Source organism: Suricata suricatta, chromosome 11, assembly GCF_006229205.1.
Source record: "Suricata suricatta isolate VVHF042 chromosome 11, meerkat_22Aug2017_6uvM2_HiC, whole genome shotgun sequence".
Lineage (NCBI taxonomy): Eukaryota > Metazoa > Chordata > Mammalia > Carnivora > Herpestidae > Suricata > Suricata suricatta.
In genome coordinates, this window is record NC_043710.1 from 87,520,269 (window position 1) to 87,539,935 (window position 19,667).

The 19,667-nt window shown below is 45.1% G+C and overlaps 1 protein-coding gene and 1 long non-coding RNA gene across 6 annotated transcripts in view; one reads left to right on the forward strand and one right to left on the reverse strand.

The window, feature by feature from the left end:
- KIRREL3 (kirre like nephrin family adhesion molecule 3) overlaps positions 1 to 19,667 on the forward strand; it is a 548,409-nt gene that overhangs the window by 175,148 nt on the left and 353,594 nt on the right. The window lies entirely within an intron of this gene.
- Positions 8,790 to 9,498, reverse strand: LOC115306115. Its single transcript, XR_003915194.1, has 2 exons — positions 9,295 to 9,498; positions 8,790 to 8,975 (listed from the first exon to the last, which is right to left on the reverse strand). It is a non-coding gene; the product is annotated as an uncharacterized LOC115306115 (long non-coding RNA).

Below are 19,667 nucleotides of genomic sequence, written 5' to 3' on the forward strand. Positions count from 1 at the left end.
CCACCTGCTACTCTGTGTTTTCTGTGGGTTCAAGACATGAACAAGTTTGGGGAGCTCTGATCACAGAGCTCTGTGTAGCTGTACAGTCCCTTTGAGACCTGACATTTGACATTGGATTACCCTTCTGCATGGCATTTCATGAGTGTCATTTTGTTGTCTCTGTACTAGCAGGGATGAGAAGGCAAGGCATCTCCTCCGATTTGACTGGGGGGTGGGGTAGGTAACTAATGCAAGAGTTCCACCAATAGGATCCAGGGGCTTGGTGATGTGGATGCCTGATTGGTCAGAGGACTGGGCAGTCAGCCCATCCAGCCTTCCATCCCTTCCATTGAGTGAACTGGGAAGCAGCATTGCTACCCGATCTGCTTCTGCCTCTGGAGACCAGAAGGCTGAAGCCCTTGGTCACCTGCAACCTTGGCCAGCAATGTCATCTAAGTCACGCTTTTGCTAACTGGCTCTGCCGTTGCCACCACCCTCGGCATGCTGTGTCCTCCCTCTTTGGAAACCCATTCTGACTCAGGCAAATCTTCATTTCTTACCTTGCAGTTGACAGATACAAAAGTAAACATCTTAATCATAGTGTGAAGTGTTTATTTCCTCTCCCTCCTCTGGTCTTAGATAGGCTGGCATTTTTTTAATGTTTTCTTATCTTTGAGAGAAAGAGAGAGCATGCTATCAGCACAGAGCCTGATGTGGGGCCTGGACTCATGAACTGTGAGATCATGACCTGATCAAAAATCAAGAGCCAGACGCTTAACCGACTGAGCCATCCAGGTGCCCCTTAGTTGGGCTGTTTCATCCACTTGACTCTTTTGTATTTATCAGTGGTTCAGCCATTTGCTTTTTTCCCCCTGTCTTTCCTGTTAATTTAAATAGAGTTCCCTTTTTCTTGTTTGGTCTTTTTTCCCTACCCTCCTATAACTCCATACTCCTTACCTTAGCCCTATTTTTAATACAGCAGGCTCTCCCTTCCATTAGATAACATGTTTCCTGTAACTACTTTTGATCATGCCCAGTATATCTGCATTTGTTTAATGAGGCTCTGCTCAGCTGTTACTGTTAGGTGCTAAGCCTATGATTAGAAGGACTGTCATGTGTATGCCATTTCTGGGTACTTTTTCAATAAATCAGTTATTTCTCTTTTCTGAGTATGTTTACTGGACAATTGTTGATTGTGGTGAGCCTTCGCAACTCCTAGAGTGGCTTCAGTCTATAGCACATGGAGAGTAGGACTCGGAGCAAACAGTCTTAGACTTTGCTTTCACGTAGCTGCTGCCTCCTAGCTTGGGGGGGAGGGTGAAAAGGAGAAGATTAATGAGCACCTCTGAAACTTTGTGTGTGAGCCCTGAACAGATCCCTGGCTTGGAGATTTGTACCCAGGTCTGACCTTAATATTTGGCATTAGGGATTATAAATAAAACTGTAGCCAGGACTTTCTTTTTCCACAGTGAGTCTCTAACATTACAATTCTAAGCAGTTCTAACACACTTAATTCAGAACTGAGGCAAAGAACCCAGGGCACAGAGAGAAAATCTGCCATCAGCCCGCTCCTAAAGGCAGTGGCCATTGTAATACCACTGGCCTGCCAAACAGTCAACCTCAGGAAACATAAACTCAAAAAGAAGTCTTCCCCAAGAAGAGACAAACAATTTGCCTATTGTCTGTGCAATTTTAGTATAATTGAGCTGACATGCATTTGAATGATAATGAATAAATACTATTCTTATTTGTTATTTACCTACTTTCTCAATTAAACACATAACACTAGTGGTAATTACCAAAGTTTATATTTATAGAAAACTGACTCTTTCTTAAGAATCCAATGGGGCAATTATCTCCATACTGTATGTGCTGTTTTTCTATAAATGTTGAAAATTCAGTAATTATCACTAGAACTTGCTGTAGCACTTTGAATACAGATACATAATAAGAAAGGAGGTCATTTATTCATTAATATTCACAACACACACTAATTCTCCATTTTCTATGGCAGATGAGCTCAGCTTTGGATTTTGTAAGAACTTTACATAGACCTTAAAAACTCTGTTATCATGTGGCTTTTGTTTATTGAGAGTTGATAAGCACTACATCAAAGGGAAAATAGAACAAGAAACATATCTTATAATAACAATAATAGCTCACATTTGTTGCATACTTATTATGTGTCAGGTATCATGTGATTTCAGAAATTGTCCTCTTCATTTCCTCAATGTCTTTACAAAATAGGCACTATCCTTCCCCCTGTTACAGAGAAGTAGGCTGTGAGTTCAGAGAAGTTAGTAATGTGCCAGAGGTCACACAGTGAGACAAGTGAGAGCCAACAACAGAAGCAGGCTCTGTCTGGTTCCATAGCCTTGTCCCTTCCACAGGAACCTAGAGGACACCCAGGTCATCTCAGGGACTAAGCTGGAAGCTTGATGTGTCCAGACTTGACTCAGACAGAGACTATAGTGTGCTATGGGTTCTTATGGAAATGAACTCACAAGAGCTACTTGCTCCTAGAGAATGATGGAAGTGTCCAGAGACTTTCATTGTCTGTTTCAAGTAAGCCAACCCCATGAGAGTAGACTTTTTTTTCCATAAGGCTTTGGAGCCAAAAAATGGGTCAACAGGTTTAGGTGCTTCTGTGTCACTGATCAGTCCTCTAGATTTAGGGTTCAAGGGCAGGAAAGTGACCTAAAAGAATCCACTGTTTTGTTTAGTTTTGTTTTGTTGGGGCTTTGGCTTTGTTTTCACACTTTATACATTCTGAACAGTAAGCTCTGAGTTAAAGACCCTGTTCACTTACTCTTTGCTTGAAGTTCATTGTCTAAACCCCAATATCAATTATCTGTATTTATGGATCCTAATGGCAAAAGGGTTTATGGGAGTCACAATGATAATGAAGATATTAAGCTCTCAATGAGCTAGGGAATTCATTCTTCAGTCATTCTTTTGGGCAGAATTCCTACTCACTGCAGTGGAAGTCAGGTGGGGAAAATCTCAAGGTAATTTTTTGGTCCAGAATATTTATAACTTTTTAACCAGAAATACCATCTTGGCAGTGTGGATGTGTGATAAGGAGATAAATGAGGAGCAACCCAAGGAGCTGTATGCAAGAGGGATCTAAGGTCCCACCAATTTATTTGTTTCATATGCAGGTGGTAAGAGGTGCTTTGGACTAATGAACATGTTTTTAATGATTTTGAAGTGAATCCCAGAGCCTCATTAATGCTCCAGTCAGTAAGGGAAATAAGCCTAGAAATGCCTTCATCTCAGTGAGTTCTGGGTATCAGAAGGCATGATCCTTGAGTCAGGTTATTTTCAGCTCAAATGTATTGCTGAACCATTTCATCTAAATTTCTATCACCTTCCCAAAGTCTTGCAGTTATTACAAAGGAGAGGCAAGTCCTACTTCCATGATGGAAGTCAGTTTATGCATCTGAACTGGGGAAAATAGGACTTGACACACAGTGAGCTGTGTCTAATGAAATCGAGAACAGACATTATGGCCTTGATCTGCTCAGTATGTGCTCAGTGTGGTCCCACCTGGCCATGAGCTCCAGTGGGAGCCCAGCATCCTGTTGGAGCAGAGATGAGCAGGCTCAAATAGCCTTCTTCCTGTAGGACACACCACGTTCTCAGGCAGATGGATAGCGACTGTTCACACAGGACTGGAGATACGGTCCTCCATCCAGAACCGGGATTAGAGTACAGGTGGACAGAAATGCTTCTGACAACTGCTAGAGCCTAGGTCTCAGGGAAACAGTGACATAGCTGCTCTTCTCAACAAAAAGGATCTGAACATCCAGCACAGAGCCCAAAGTGAGACAGCCCAAGAAGGCCTAATGACTAACCATTACATTTTAATCTGAGATTTGATCGTTTAGAATCTAGTCATCAAGTAGTTGTTAGTGTTTGTGCAATGGCTATCATGTGCCAGACATTGCTGAGTATTGGAGATGCAGAATGGACTCATGTGGATGTGCTGCCTTACCTTTCTAGTGGGTAAGATACTTTCCCCCTAGAAATGTATCATTCCGTTTGCTGAGCGGTATTCGTCATGGAGTGCTCTCAGAGTCCATCCAGAAATGCTGCCATACAATAATCAGTTATGGAAAGAGCCCAAATATCCATCAAATGACAAATGGATAAAGACAATGTGGTATCCATATACAATGGAATATTACTCGGTGATCAAAAAGAATGAAATCTTGCCATTTGCAACAACGTGGATGCAACTAGAGTGTATTATGCTGAGTAAAATAAGTCAGTGAGAGAAAGACAAAAATCATATGACTTTACTCATAGGTGGAATTTAAGACACAAAACATATGGAGCACCTGGATGGCTCAGTTGGTTAAGCATCTGATTTTGGCTCAGATCATGATCTTGCAGTTCGTGAGTCCTAGCCCTGCATAGGGTCCTGTGCTGACACCTTAGAGCCTGGAGCCTGCTTTGGATTCTGTGTCTCCCTCTCTCTCCCCCCTCCCCTGCTCATGCTCTGTCTCTCTGCCTCTCAAAAATATACATTTTTTAAAGATACAAAACAGATGAACATAAGGGAGGGAAAGCAAAAATAAGATAAAAACACTCCTAAATACAGAGAACAAACAGAGTTGCTAGCAGGGTGTTGGGTGGGGGCTAAATGGACAAAGGGCATCAAGGAGGACTCTTGTTGGGATGAGCACTGGGTGTTTATATGTAAGTGATTAATCACTAAATTCTATTCCCAAAATCATTATTAAGACTATATGTTAAGTAACTTGGATGTAAATTTTAAATAATTATAATAATAATAATAATAAATGATAAAAAAAAGAAAGAAATGGTATCATAAAACATGAAGAGGGGGCTGTGGTGGTTCAGTTGGTTAGGCATCCAACTTTGGTTTCAGCTCAGGTCATGATCTCAGAGTTATGGGATCAATCCCCACATTGGGCTCTGCACAGATCATGAAGACTGCTTGGGATTCTCTCTCTCCCTCTCTCTCTTCCTCCGCCTTTCCTCTGCATGTGCTCTCGCTCCCTCTCTCAAAATAAATAAATAAATAAATAAACTTTTTTAAAAATGTAAGGAAATTCTGAAAGGAGTCCTGTTCACTAAACCCTAAATAGGCTGGGGTGCACCTCACACCCCTCACCTGTTGTCACTATTGACATCAGTTGCATCTTCAAAACAATATCAATGGGAGCCTTCCAGAGTGACACAGCTTTATCATCAGTTCCCCAAAGACCCAAAGTTGGGACAACCAATGCCTTTGGTCTTTATTATGATCACAATAGAAAAAAAATAGGTTAAGTGTTAGAAAATGGCAACCCATGTGCTTAATAGGTCAAGTCTATTATATCTGGTTATCAGGATAAATGGTTCGCATGTAAATTGAGGTTGAAAATTCTCCAATCCTGCACGTGCCTTAACCTCATGTGTACCAGTGACAATAGAAGGTCTGTAGTGTGTCAATACTGATGCTGGAGCAGCGGGAGGGCTGGATTCCGAAATAGTCTCTTGACTGCTAATTAATGTTTTGACTGCTTGGTCTGATTTCTTTTAGGCCTAAAGAAGTTCATTGCTAATGTTGAGTGTTATAAAAGAAGGCTGAGCTGTAGCTGGCACCATTCCCGTCCAATGCACACTGGTTCCTATTCATTTACTCATTCATTTTTCCATCCATCCATGCATTCAGTCAACAACTATGTATTGAGAATTCTCGACACACCAGGCACGTTGCAAGGTTCTAGAGACATGCCAATAAGCAAACCAGACATGATCCCCTACCTTTTGGAGCTTATAAGCCAGCAACCTGCCCGCCCCCCCCCCCCGAAGAAGTTCAGACAAGGACCACATGACTCCATAACAAAGTCATTTGTTTTCTGAATCAAAGTTCTCCCTAAAGACGAGGGATGATGAAAGGGAGGGGAAGTGGGTGTTAGGGAGCACCTCCTTGAGAAGGGCAGGTCTCTCGGAGCAGGATAAAAAAGATGATTGTGTCAACGGGCCCGGGTGATACACCAGGCACAGAGTTCTTTGCTGGCCTCTCAGAGCCTGACCAGCCCAGGAGCCTAGAATCAGTGATTTACACACTCTTGTTCGACCCTCGGCAGGGACCAGCACCACGCCCAGGGGTGCAGCCTAAGCAGGCAGAGAACCTAGGCGGCCAATAGAATGGAGCAGATGGGGCTTGTCAAAAGGGCTGCATGGCTCATTATTGTACCCCCTCCTTTCTGTACAGGCTCTGACATGCACACAGACACCCGCAGCTGTCAGGGAAAAGAGCACGGAGCTTGAGGGGGCTTAAGACAATCTCCAGAACAACAATCTCACTCTCGGGTTTGCAGCCAAGATGGCGACAAAAGATGGAAACTGCTCTCTTGCTCAGCCTCCCGGATTAATTTGGTGTTTCAGACTCAGTAGTCCATGAGGTGTTCATCTCTTGCAGTTACTCCTCCAAACAGATGTCCATTTTATGAGCCATTCCTGAGCCTTTCCTTAGGAGCAAATTTCCCCTCCTCCACGTTAATACCTCAGGTTTCAACCAGACTCCAGAAAGCTAGCAATGCCCAGGTGTAGGGCTGAGCACAGAGAAGATCTCCGAGCTTATCATTTTTGCTTGTGGTTCCACGCTCTCATTTATGGGATGTTTGCAAGCTACTTAACCTAACGACAGAAAGAATGTTATAGCTTGGAAACATGCAGAAACCCGAGATGCTGGAGGGACCCTACGGAACTGGGAGGACTGGGGGAGGGGGGGGAGGGCGGTTACACAATATATTTTCTAAGGGCTGTCCAGACAGGAGGCCTCCCGGAAGGTCCTCATGTGTGTATAGAAAGCTAATATATGGCAATCAGGGCAGTGTGGAGCACCTGTGAGTTTCAACAACATTAACAAGGAACTTATCACTGCTTTCTGCTGTTGCTGCATATTCCTGGGATCCTTGCTTGCTGGAGAGGCGTGAATAGAAGATTTATTTTGTATTGTTAGACTGTCGAGGCATTCTAGAGCAACAAATTTCAAATGATAACTTTCCAAGCCTCAGAAGTTGTGAATTACATGCTTTTAGTCCAGTGTGAGCGAGGGGCTGACAGCTCTCCCTCTCGCCATCATCCTTCACTTTGCCACTCAGTGCCCTATATGATCAGTGACTCAACATGCTGCCCTTCCCACACCCATGGGGCCATTATTAAGAATGACAGAAATCTATTTCTAGCCACGAAGCAAGCTGAGGCAACTGACATGTCATCACAGAAAGAGAACTTTTTGACACGTAGGCCCTCAGAGCCCCAGGAGAAACTTCTTTGCCAAAATTGAGACCATCTTTAGTTAAGTGGTTATGAGAAAGGATTCTGGGTGGGGATGAGGGGGTGGGTTGCAATGAGATGGGAGGTAGTTTCATGGATGTTTTGTCTCTGTTCTGCTTTGGCTGGTCACTTAAATCTTGGGGAGAACACAGCTATTCCCTAGAAGCAAGCCAGCATGAGAGCAAAGCCTTGTATGAGGCAGGACCCAAGACACTTTGCTCTTGACCTCTAAGCAGCTGATGACTCTGTGAAGCCTCTAACCTCTCCAGTTATTATAGTGCGATTGAGTTAATTAATTAATTAGTGAACAAATCTCTCAAGTGGAGTTACCAGTAGACCAACTGAATTCATTAATTAGCAAACAGATCTCTCAAGTGGGGTTACCAATAGATGGTCATTCTATTTTTTTAAGTTTATTTATTTAGAGAGGGAGAGGGAGAAAGTCCAAGCAGGGAAGGGGGGAGGGGGACAGAATCAGAGACAAAATCCCAAGCAGGCTCTGTGCTGTCAGTGCAGAGCCCGATGCGGGGCTCAAACTCAGGAACCGTGAGATCATGACCTGAGCCGAGATCAAGAGTCAGATGCTTGGCTGACAGCCACCCAGGCACCCCTAGATCATCATTCTAAAGACCAGGAATGGGACAAATTGAATTTTTAACTCCTGTCTCTCCCTTTTGTTGCAACTGCATAGCCCTTGAAACCCTTATTATTCCACCTGGCAGAGTAGGTACTTGTCTGTCTCCCCTCTCCCCCTGGTTTATAAAATAGGTGGGTGGTCAGGGCCTTCTTTGTTGTCCTCTGTGTCACCCAACATGCAGTGCACTTATACACCCCCAAACAAATGGCTGTCAGATGACTTTAGGGTCCCTCCTGAAAATGAGGCTGATGGCTTATGGGTGCCCCTTTTTGGGTAGGGAGAGTATTGTTTTTTGCCCTCAGCTTCTTGGTTAATTTCATTTGCTAGGAGGACATGTGAGTCAGGGCTCGTTTTCAAGATTGGGTGATGCTCTTCTTCTCCACTGCCCCTTAATGAAGGTTCTCTGAAGCCAAGGCCTCCTTGTTGTGAAACTGTTATTGTAGTGTTACTCGGGACTGCTGAGCAGCTAGCGATGCATTTGGGTTTATTATTAGAGGCCTGTACACAAGGGCTGGCTTCTTGCCCGTTTTTTTTTTCCTAAGGCAGCTGAAAACAGAATAGTTCCATTTGTTTTGAGGGGAAAAAAGAACAAGAGACTTTGCAAACAGTTATGAATAAAGCAGAATTGGTCCATTTTGGAACCTCCCGACCTTGACAGTGTCCCTCTAATGCTATATAAACATTTGTTTTCAGTATTTAATAAGCTGCCAGCTCTCAAATTGCGGAACTTTTTGCAAGAGCCCCTTATCTTTTCTAGAACCACTGAGATGGCAAAATATATTCTCTGTCTCAACAATTCACTCTATATTTGCATGTGGAAATTGGGAAGCAAGTTGTTTTTCTTCGTTTGCATGACAAAACTCAGACCCCAAAATACAATTCAGCATTTAATTTGAGCTAGTTAGAGAGTGCAGAAAAGGCCCCCAGCCAGTTTGGCTCAGGTTTGCTGCTGATGTTTCTGTTGTTACAATTAAAATTGATTTATAACGCTAAGGACGCAAAAATACCTCCTTGAGTTGCATTGCAGTGAACCTGGGGAGTCGGCTGCCTCAGGAGGTCACTGGGAAAAAAAAAAAAAAAACATGAAAAACAGCCTTTATTCTAAGGCCTTAGTAACTCGGTTACAGCTCGACGGAGAGTTCCCCACAGCATGAGAGGGTGGCCAGTCAGCCTGAGGCAAGGATGCGATGTTGGAGTAACCCCACGGAAGCCGCCCCTGATCACAGCTTCCCAAAGCGGACCGTGAAAAAGAATTTAAACATTTAATTTTTAAATACCTAGACTCCTTTGCACTCCTCCGCATGGTTGGCTTACTTCTTTTCTTTTACCCTCCCAGCCTCAAGAGGAAGCTCCTCCCAACTACTGTTCTTGTCCCTCACCTCCAGGGCAATGGGGTGCCTCTCTGCCCATCTTCTTCCTGATCCACAAGTCAGGCTCTCCATTCATCACCATGTGTAGTGGGCACTGAGTGGAAGGCACGCCCCAAGCCTGGCACGCCCCAAGCTGGGCACTGATGCCCACGCGTGCGCAAGCACACACACACACACACACACACACACACACGCACTCCATGCCCTGGAGCTCTAACATGAGAGACTGGCCAACAAACAAGCATTTAGAACACTAAGACTTGGAAGTGGAACCTCGGAACCAGAAACTGATTGAGATTCTGAGTGACATATAGAAGTTTTGTGACTTTGGACAAGTTACATCCCTAACTTGAGTTTTCTTCCATCGCCCTCCTCAAAGAGCTGTGGTGAGACTTACTGGTGACAGTATATAGAAACCAGATAACAGGGTGTCTGAGTTGGCACTCAGTTGGCACTATGTAAATGGTAGCCAGGTCTGTACCAGGAAAGACTGTGGGACCTTGTAAAAGGAGCCCTGACCCACTTCTCAGAGCAGACATGTGGAACAATCCCATATGCCTTCTGGAAATGGCTTGGAAGACCATTTTGTGAAATCCAGGGGATGATGAGGGGAAAAGACATTTCAGGCGGAAGAAGCAACAAGGTCCAAGACATGAAAATGGGAAACAGCGCAAGATCACCAAGTGCTTGTGAATGGTTTTGGGTGATGATGCACGGGGGTGAGCCTTCATTGCCTATCCTGCTGTGAACATATCAGAGGGGCGGGGGGGGGGGGGCAAGGTGACCACTTAAACTTTTTAAAATTTTAAATTTTAAAACCCATTTAAAATTTTCCATAGTTTCATATGTACTTAATGGTTAGGCACCCAGCCAATGAGAAGGTCTCAAAAACTGGAGGCTGAGGATAAGTCTGAGCGCTGCCTACCAGTTAGAATACCTGTACGCTGCAGAGAGCAGGGTGACAGGGCTGGGCTGCCTCAATGACCAAGGCTGTCCTCTCTCCCAACATCTTTCCCACCACATGGACATGCAACTGGCATTCCCCTTAGCAATCTCACGGTTTCAGGTGCTGCCTTCTGATTTCTCAGCATGTGAAGTTCCTTCATTAGGTGAGAGGCAAAAGGTTTATCAGTGGGAGTCCATGTGGTCAGAAGCACTAAAAGTGTGGCAGGGGGTGGGGTCTGGGCAGTCATTCCTTCCCCCTTCCCTACATCCTACTCACAGCCGGCCGTATACAGGAAGAGGTCATTACTCTCTCATCTCAGGGACACCCCCTCTGCAGAAAATGCAGTTCATGTCTGGTCTTTCCCTAATAATGCCATCATTATCCCTAACTTATAGGTTAGGAGTCTGAGGCATGAGGGAGATCATATAACTTGCCTGACGTTGCACGCAGCAAGTACACCATGCCGCTAATAAGTTCACCTCCAGGAACAGCACTCCAGAGCCCATGGAAAGTGTCTGCACCACAGAGCTCCATCTCTGGCTGAATAGAGACCCCTCTAATTACTAAAACCATTAGAGCTCCCTGTCAGGGAATTAGAGAATCTCAGGACTGTAAAAGACTCCTTCTCTTCTCAACCCCCTGGTATATACACGGAGATCTGCAGGGGTACGTGGCTGCTTGCCCAGGGCCCCAAGTCTACTTGGGGGCAATGCTAGTCAAGGGATGGCATTTGAAGGCAATATATTCTTTTTTATTACCATCACTATTAGTACTCGCATTGTTGTTGTGAGTACATGATGGAGAATATTATTCATGTTTTTATTGCCTCCATGAGGCTCATCAAGGCTGAAGAATCAAGACAATAGCTTTCCCTGAAGATCTTAGCTCGGTTTTCCTCTCACTCATTCCCCAAGCCTCTCTTTTTGTCTTTTGGAAGTTTGAATTCAAATTGGGAGATTCAAGGTCTGGATGTTTATATAACTGCTAGGTTGGTGGTTGTTTAGACATTTAATTTGACATATGGCATGTTGGGTGTGGATTTTTGAAATTTGGTGAAATAGTTGAAGGGAGGAGTTTGGGACTCAGGCACACAAAGGGGACAATCTAGGAGCAGATACACTAAGACCTGTAGGCCACTCAACTCACCACTGCCCGGGGGGGGGGGGGGGGGGGGGGGGGGGGGGGGGGGGGGGGGGGGGGGGGGGTTCTGGCCTCCAGGAGGTGGGACAGGAGCTTAAAAGGAGAAGCTGAGCTGACAAACCATGAGACAGGGCGAAGAGACCAAGAACTCCTCCCTTCCTTCTTTTTTCCAACCTTCCTTCCATTGTTTCTTCCCTCTTCCTTCCTCCTTCTGTTGTCCTTCCTTCCTTCCTCCCTCCTTCTTCCTTCTCTTTTCCTTCCTCTTTCCTCCCTTCTTTCCATCCTTGTTCCTTCCCTTCCTTCCTTCTTTCCTTCCCTCCTCCCTCCCTTCCTTCCCTTCTTCCTCCCTCCCTTCCTTCCTTCTTTCCTTATTTCTTCCCTCCCCCCTTCCTTCCTCCTTCCTCCCATCCTTCCTTCCTCTTTCCCTCCCTCCCTTCCTTCCTTCTTTCCTTCCTCCCTCCCTTCCTTCCTAGGTTTTTCTTACTTGCTTCCCTCCCTCCCTCTCTCCTACTTATGTCTTTCTCTTGTTTACATATTAAATAAATATTTAACGGCCACTATACACTTTTAGCCTGGAACTTAGCAATCACCCCAAAAATAAATGTTCTCCAGATGTCAAGATGACAAGGTGGGGGCGTATTATTTCAAATATTCATTAATTAATGAATGCCAACTTAGAGATGACAGTCTGCAGTCCAGTCAAGGTTTCTTTTGAGGGGACACCACACCACACCACAAACATTGGAGCTCAGAGCAAAGCCAGATGGAGTGAGTTGTGGCCGGTGTAGGAAGTTGTCCAAATAATGCACTGGGACCTTTGAGGTAGCTGAGCAGAACATTTGGGTAATTAAAGGCCCTCGATCCAATATAGCTTCTAATGTGTTAATCTCTTTTCCTTCTCCAGATCTGTTTCTTAATGAGAAGTAGCCCTTCATCAGAGCTGCAGTTTGAGACCTATATTTAGAAACAGGTCTTTTGATGGTTTTTAGAACACTTGTCATCACCTCATTGTTATGTATTCATTTATGAGAGAATTAATCTGAATACAAAGATGCTGGTTTAGTATGTTGATATATAAATATACACATATACACATATATGACTTTTTCATTTCAAGTTAAGACTCATCTACTAAAACTTGTCAGATCTTATAAACTGTGTTTTTTAAATAAGCCCACCTTTTAAAAATCTCAATCCCCTGGTAACGCCTCCCACAACCACACATCCACCGAATCTCACCCACCCTCCAATCTTAACCCTGAGCCAAGAAATGTCCAGTCAGTCACTAGAATGTGAGCCTTCTCCTTTTTGATATCAGCAATCCCTTTGAAAACCTAGTCAAGTCCTGGAACCCCTTCCCTAGAAAAATGTACCCAATATCTACAGATGGTTTCAGATAGTTAGGTCATCTACTCTTAGGGACTGAGCATTCCCAGTTGGAAAAGAGATCACTATATACCAGTAACTTTCAAATTTCTGTTAATAAATGTTGTAAATGTGATGTATGACTTTCAGTTTTGTTCAGCCTACAAATGCCCATGTATTTTTTTTTAAACAGAAAGAAGTGACTAATTTATTTTTTTTAATGTTTGTTTATTTTTGAGAAACAAAGCATGAGTGGAGGAGGGGCAGAGAAAGAGAGAGAGACAGAATCTGAAACAGGCTCCGGGCTCTGAGCTGTCAGCACAGAGCCTGATGTGGGGCTCAAACTCATAGACCACGAGGTCATGACCTGAGCTGAAGTCAGACGCTTAGCCGACTGAGCCACCCAGGTGCCCAAAAAGTGACTAATTTAAGCAAAAAGGTATATTACACAGTTTCTTTCTCCTTCACTAAAATGGTTTTCTTTGGAGGGAGTCAAAAGATATTTACCCCATATCACCTCCTCCCCTCCTCCCCAAGCAGAAACAAGTTTCAGACCTATTTCTCAAGGTGAAGTTCATCAGAGGACTCCAACTTACCGCCTCTGACATTCTTCCCCTAAGCCCCTAAATGAATCCTCTGCTTTCTGCAAACAAGAGGAGATTTGCCAAAGGAGAAGCATCTTTCAGTTTATAGACATTTCCCTTCCACCTTTATGTATTTAAGGAAGAAAATTGCCACTTATTTGTATAAAGTAGATTGGCTTATGCCCCATAATAGGCTTCTCCACTCTTGCTTCTGCCAGGAAAAGGTCATCCTCAGACTTTTGCACTCCAAAGAACTCAGAGATTCTTGACAGCAAGTAGAGAAATCACACACTCCTAAACTGTAATTTCCTTCCTGGATTAAGACCTCAGTGGTCACAGGTTTTTGGTATCAGCAAGTTTATTTCCGAGCACATTGCTGACTGTTGAGGGGGATGTAAATTGCACTTCATGTGCCTTTAATGAAATACAGCCAGAGTGTCTGAAACATGGACATACATACCCACGTGTGCACACACACACATGCACGTGTGCATGCACGCACACACACACACACACACACACACATATAGGTATACTCCCAGGCAAACACACTACAGATACATACTTCTAAGCACAGACACACACGTACACGCGTGCACACCAACATCGACATGCTCGACAGCTCAGAGCCTGGAGCCTGCTTCAGAGCCTATGTCCCCCTCTCTCACTGCCCCTCTTCTACTCATGCTCTGTCTCTCAAAAATAAATAAACAGTAAAAAAATTTTTTTTAACATAGATATGCAAACAAGTTCACATGCAACTCGTCCTTGTTCTTTTCGGTTTGGATGGCTATTTCATGTACCACGCTGCCATATCCTACTGCAAAGAGACCTGTTCCTGTTTGTCGTTATTAGCTGTCATCACCTTGACAACAGACATAGATGTCATATGTGTGGCGGTATGATCCCAGGTCCCTATGGAGCTCTTACCTTGAGTGTATCTAGTTGATAACTGGGACAAAATTCACAGTAAAGAAGCTAGAAAACATAAACCATGTTAGAAAAGAGGTTAAAGCCCCATGTACTGTCCGAGGGCCAACATAGTTAGCAATGGGCCAGAGAGTGTGTATGGCAGGTTCCCATCATACTGAGAAGGAAGGCCCCCTTTGCTTAAGAGATCATCTTATCCTGAGGACTTGGTAATTTACAGGAGGATTTCATAGTAGCCAAATATTATAATTTTTATGTGTCATAAATGTAACTGATGGTAGGTCTATAATATATATTCTTGTAGTCCTTTGGAAGAAGGTATAGATTCCTCACTTTAAGCCTCTCTTCACACTCGTGGGACTAGGTGCCTCTCCTAGAGAGAATCAGGGACTTTCATACTTCTGTACCTTTGGATAAACTGTTCCCTCTGTTAATAATGCTGCTCCTTCAATTTTGCCCTTGGTGATCTGTTTCTCGGCTCCTATGGTTCATCTCTGTGAAGCCTTTACACATACCTCTGAACAATGGAATCATCACACTTTCTTAGGCAGCCGCACTGCACTCTGCCTCATGGGGAACATATGTTGTGTTTAATCAGTTAATCCCAGACTGCTCGGACTGGGTGAATCCCGGACATCTCGGACTCTGTTTCAGAGGGCCAGGTGTGCCCTTCAGACTCCTTTCTGCTCATCTCCACAGGATAGCACCTGGCATCCTGTCTGGGCTGGCACTGTATTTTCACACACACAGTGTTTTAGAATTGATGAATGAAGGAGTCAATTAGGGAACTCTGTATTACCTCTTTAGAGGCTCCCAGGGAATACAGCTCCCTTATATATAGAAACCGTTTCTCTGTGCCGTGTGAATGATGAGCTTTCCTACTGATCTTTGTTTCTGCCTTTACCTGCCTGCACCAGTGCCCACTCCACATGTCAGATGTTTAACCCCTCCTTGGCTGCCTTCTCCAGGTGAGGCAGGGCCAGCAAAGAAAGCAAGAGAAACTGGAGCAGATGATTAAGGCAGGAGGTAAAGAGGAATAGTGACCGTGACATTGAAACAATTTCTGAATGTCTACTGGCTTTGCTATTCTTCTCCATCATGGCCACCAACACCTGGTTGGCAGGTCATTCGCCTGTGGAATAGCAGTTCATCGGGTTGCAATCAAGTGATGGGGACTTGGGGTGTTTGGGAGCCCATGGAGTTGAGTCATGTTTTATTTTCGCTTCTCTTAGATTTTAGAATAATTTAACGTTTTAGTTTAAACTAATGTTAACTGAGAATGTATCCCATGACAGGCACTGTGGAGACACCTGTGTCTCTTATTCCTGTCCCATGTGTTTTGATTCCATCCTATAGATGATAAACAGGCAAAGGGCATAAAGTCCCTGGCCAAGGTCTTGCAGCTGGGGGTGGTGGAATGAGGATTTGAACCCAGGACCTCTGACCCAGAGCCTTACCCACTTTGCATTGCATCCCAGTGCCAACACAGCTCATATTGGAAAAGAATTGTTCTCTCATCTGATTTCACATAATATAGATTTAGGGATAGTAGAGCCCACACAGAAAACCCCAAGGATCATGGAGTTGTCTTGGGCTGTGTGCACAGGGACTATGTCATCCACATCCCTGCTGGTGCCTCTGGAAGTGATATCTCAGCTCTTCAGATGGTGTCTGACTAGAGTGGAAATTCAAAAAACGTTAGAGGAGAAATGGGATATTTTCTGAAGTCCCCAAAGATTCTGCAATCATTAATTAACTGTCCTCTAATACTTGGGATAGAAAAAAGACAGCAAGTACATTGAAAACAAGTGGTGGGTTCCCGGGTGGCTCAGTCTGTTGAGCGTCTGACTTCAGCTTAGTTCATGATCTCACGGCTCATGAGTTCAAGTCCCTCGTCAGGCTCTGTGCTGACAACTCAGAGCCTGAAGCCTGCTTCGGATTCTGTGTCTCCCTCTCTTTCTGCCTCTCCTCCACTCATTCTTTCTCTCTACCTCTCTCCCTCTCCCAAAGATGAATAAACATTTAAAAAATGTTTTAAATAGTTTCTATAAAAACTAAAACTGAGAAAGGGTACACAGTTCCAAGCTAATCCTTACTTATGCAAAATACATATCTTTCTCAAGCATTTGAGTTAATCAAGGTTTTAGTAAAAATTAGAAAGCCCAGTGAGACTGAAATTTTGTAAATGTCAGGCCTATGGCATGTATGAGCCAGAGATATTAGGTGCTAAAACAGCGTGCCCACTGTCCCCACTCCTAAGTGTCCCTGTCCCTCACCAACCCCAGCAGCCAGCAGACATCCTATTAACTGAAACCTCCTAAAGCTACAGCTCAGAACTCAGCCTCTCTGCTCTGCCATCCCATTATCCCCTGTCACAGCCGCATCGCTGTCTAATGACACCTGGCTTCCTGTTTGCTTCCTCATTGTCCGGGAGTTGGATAGCTCTGTTTGGCGAGAAAGCCTGAGGTTCACGCCTGGCCCTCACACTGGCCTGTTTGTGTGCTGGGGACAGAGGGCTGCATCTCAGTCACTAATGGAGCTGAAAAGGTGCCTGGGGCTCATTATTCTTGAGGTAAGCCTCAAGGTCACAGTCCCACAAATGCTGTTCGCAGGCAGAAAAGGCAGGAGAGAAGCATATTTAAGATATTTGAGAATCCTAGCACTTTTTTTTTTTACACATACAAGAGGTATGAGGTTTCTGATATTCCACTGCGGCTGAATCTTAATCAAGGGAGAAATCGCTCCCCGGAGACCTCCGTACCGGTCCTTGGTGCCATTTACACTAATACCCGAGTGAGACTTTATTTCTCTCGGCCCCTGAGCCCCTCCCACCCAGGGTATCCTACTGCAAGCCCCTGCTTTATTGTGAAAACCTGACTTTCCCCAAACTAGAAGGTGGAGCAGGAGCAGGGCCAAGATTTCGGTAGATAGAGCGCCTCTTGGTCCCACTGAGGTCAGATTCCAAGTGGCCCAACCTGGTTTCCTGTTAGCCTAGGCCATTTCCCTGACATCTCCCAGGAAATTCTTGATGATACCAAGCCCATGGGCACAACGGATATGCCTGCCTCTAGGCCCTGGAGATCTGGTTAAGGATGAGCTGGGGCACTGCAGAGAATGGTCCTCAGTCCTGGCTCTCTCAGGATTGTTAACTGTTTGGATTTCTCATGTGATTCTACAGAACGCAGAGTGGGGACACTCCTCTGAAGCCTTCCCCAGACCCAGCCTCGGCTCCTGCGCTCGTAGGCACCGTTCACCCCATTGCCTTCCCCTCACCCAGGGCAGACTCAGCTCTTGGGAGCATTCCCATAAGAAATCTCATGTACTGGAAGTTCAGTCAAAACTAGGGGCAGAGGGATTTCCAGGAACTGCCTCCTACCCCTCCCCCTTCCCCTCCTCCTGGCGCCCTTCTTGCTCTGGAACAGCACCAGCTTCTCCCCTAGCTCTCTGCTGACCAATAGTCCCACCGGGGCTCACATTCCTGGGAGCCTCATGGTTCCCCAAGCCCTTAGCACCTGTTTTTTTGCGACAAAAACTGTGCATACCCAAGAGAAATCCTGAGGGCAGCTGTTAATACAATAATGTTTCCAGTGGTGCCTGGGTGGCTCCATTGGTTGAGCATCCAACTTCAGCTCAGGTCATGATCTCACGGCTCATGAGTTCAAGCCCCTCATCAGGCTCTGTGATGACAGCTCAGAGACTGGAGTTTGCTTCAGATTCTGTGTGTGTGTCTGTCTCTCTCTCTCAAAAATAAATAAACATTACAAATTTAAAAACTATATATAATAATGTTTCCTTCTTTTTATTAACATATTCACACACATGCATGTACACACACACACACACACACACACACACACATACACACACCCCTTAGCAGTTCACAGGACACTTTCATGCATGTCCTCACAGGGATGCCTCTGTGGCAGGTCCTACTGTAATCTTCATTTTACAGATAGAGAAACTGAGGCCCAGGATGATAAAATCACAGAGCCATTGAGAATTTGAATCCAGCTTTCGACCCCAAGCCCATGCTCTCTCCTCCTACAGCATTCACCTCCTCAATCAGAAAGGGTTCCTTAGGCTAATGCTACTCCACATCATTTCCTTAAGAGATCTTGAGACATGGCCACACAGCCAGTTAGAACCATAGTATCCAAAAGGACCGATTAGGATCCTGAAAGGGCAAAGCCAGGGTGAGATATCCAGAGGCTCTATGTGGTAGAAGGGCTCTATGATGCCCCCTGAGCTCCAGGTCCAGGCAGACTTTGAAATAACACTAATCATCCATGAAGTTAATAAAAGGAAGACCTGCAATGCTATTTCTCCCCAATGGTGATCTTTTCAGTTCTTTTAATGAAATATCCCATGGCAAATTCTTTCCCCTAAAAGATGTTTCCTAATTCTTTAGTTACCCCTGGTTTTCTGGGAACCAGAGCATCTGCTTCTGTGGCCCACTAGACACCCAGCCCTGGGCAGACCTCGCAGGAGGCTACCTGGACACCAGTCAGCAGGTTAGGAATGCCAGTGGGCAAGGGGCTCAGATTCTTGCAAAGGAGAAGGTTGGGACAGGGAAGGAAGGACATATTTTCAGAGAGAAAGGGGCTGCATGGCTGGGACTTCAGAGTGAAGGCCTCTGTGGGTCTCTCTGGGCCACCACTGGAGGGGAATGAAGTAGGGAAGCCAAGGGGGTCTGAGCAGACGCTTTCCCAGGGCCCCCAGTGCAGGGAAATCAGATTGGCTCGGTGGGGAGTGGAAATCCACTTGGCTCCAAGATGGCCACCTTCCTCCTCCCTTCCAGGCACACACAGGGTGGGGGCAGCTGGAAAACACAGAATCAAGCCAGTGCCTCACTTTGCAGTGTCCACATGCCCTCAGGATTTGCATGTACATGCAGATGAATTGTTTCAAGTGAGTCAGAATGCAATTATTTCATTTTCCTTCCTATTCCAAATTGTTGATGTTTAGAAATAAATTGCTCCCGGTGCTTCTGATTTACAAGGACAAAATGTGAATGCAGAAAACAGGTTCAGTGGAGTGATTTGAATTTCCATTACAATTACAGTTCTTTTCAACCATATGATTCTGTGCTTTCCTCATATACATCCGCCCAGAGCTGCCCGCGCACAGGGGCGGAGGCTGTCGCTGCCACGGGCCCATCAGCAGCCCATCACACAGCCCTAGCTGCCACAGGCCACTGGGTAGATTACGACTGAGCACCACAGTCAGCCCCCAATAAAACTGGAGTGCCCATCAAGGCTTGCCTCTGGGGGTCAGAGGAGAGGAGGGGCCCTGAAAGTTGGAGGGCCCTGGACACTAACCAGCAGATTCTGACTCCCAATGGACACACCATCAAAACTATTAGATCAATATAGGGCTGCATATTGTGCTAAGAACGTGGCGTGTTTATACTCACAACA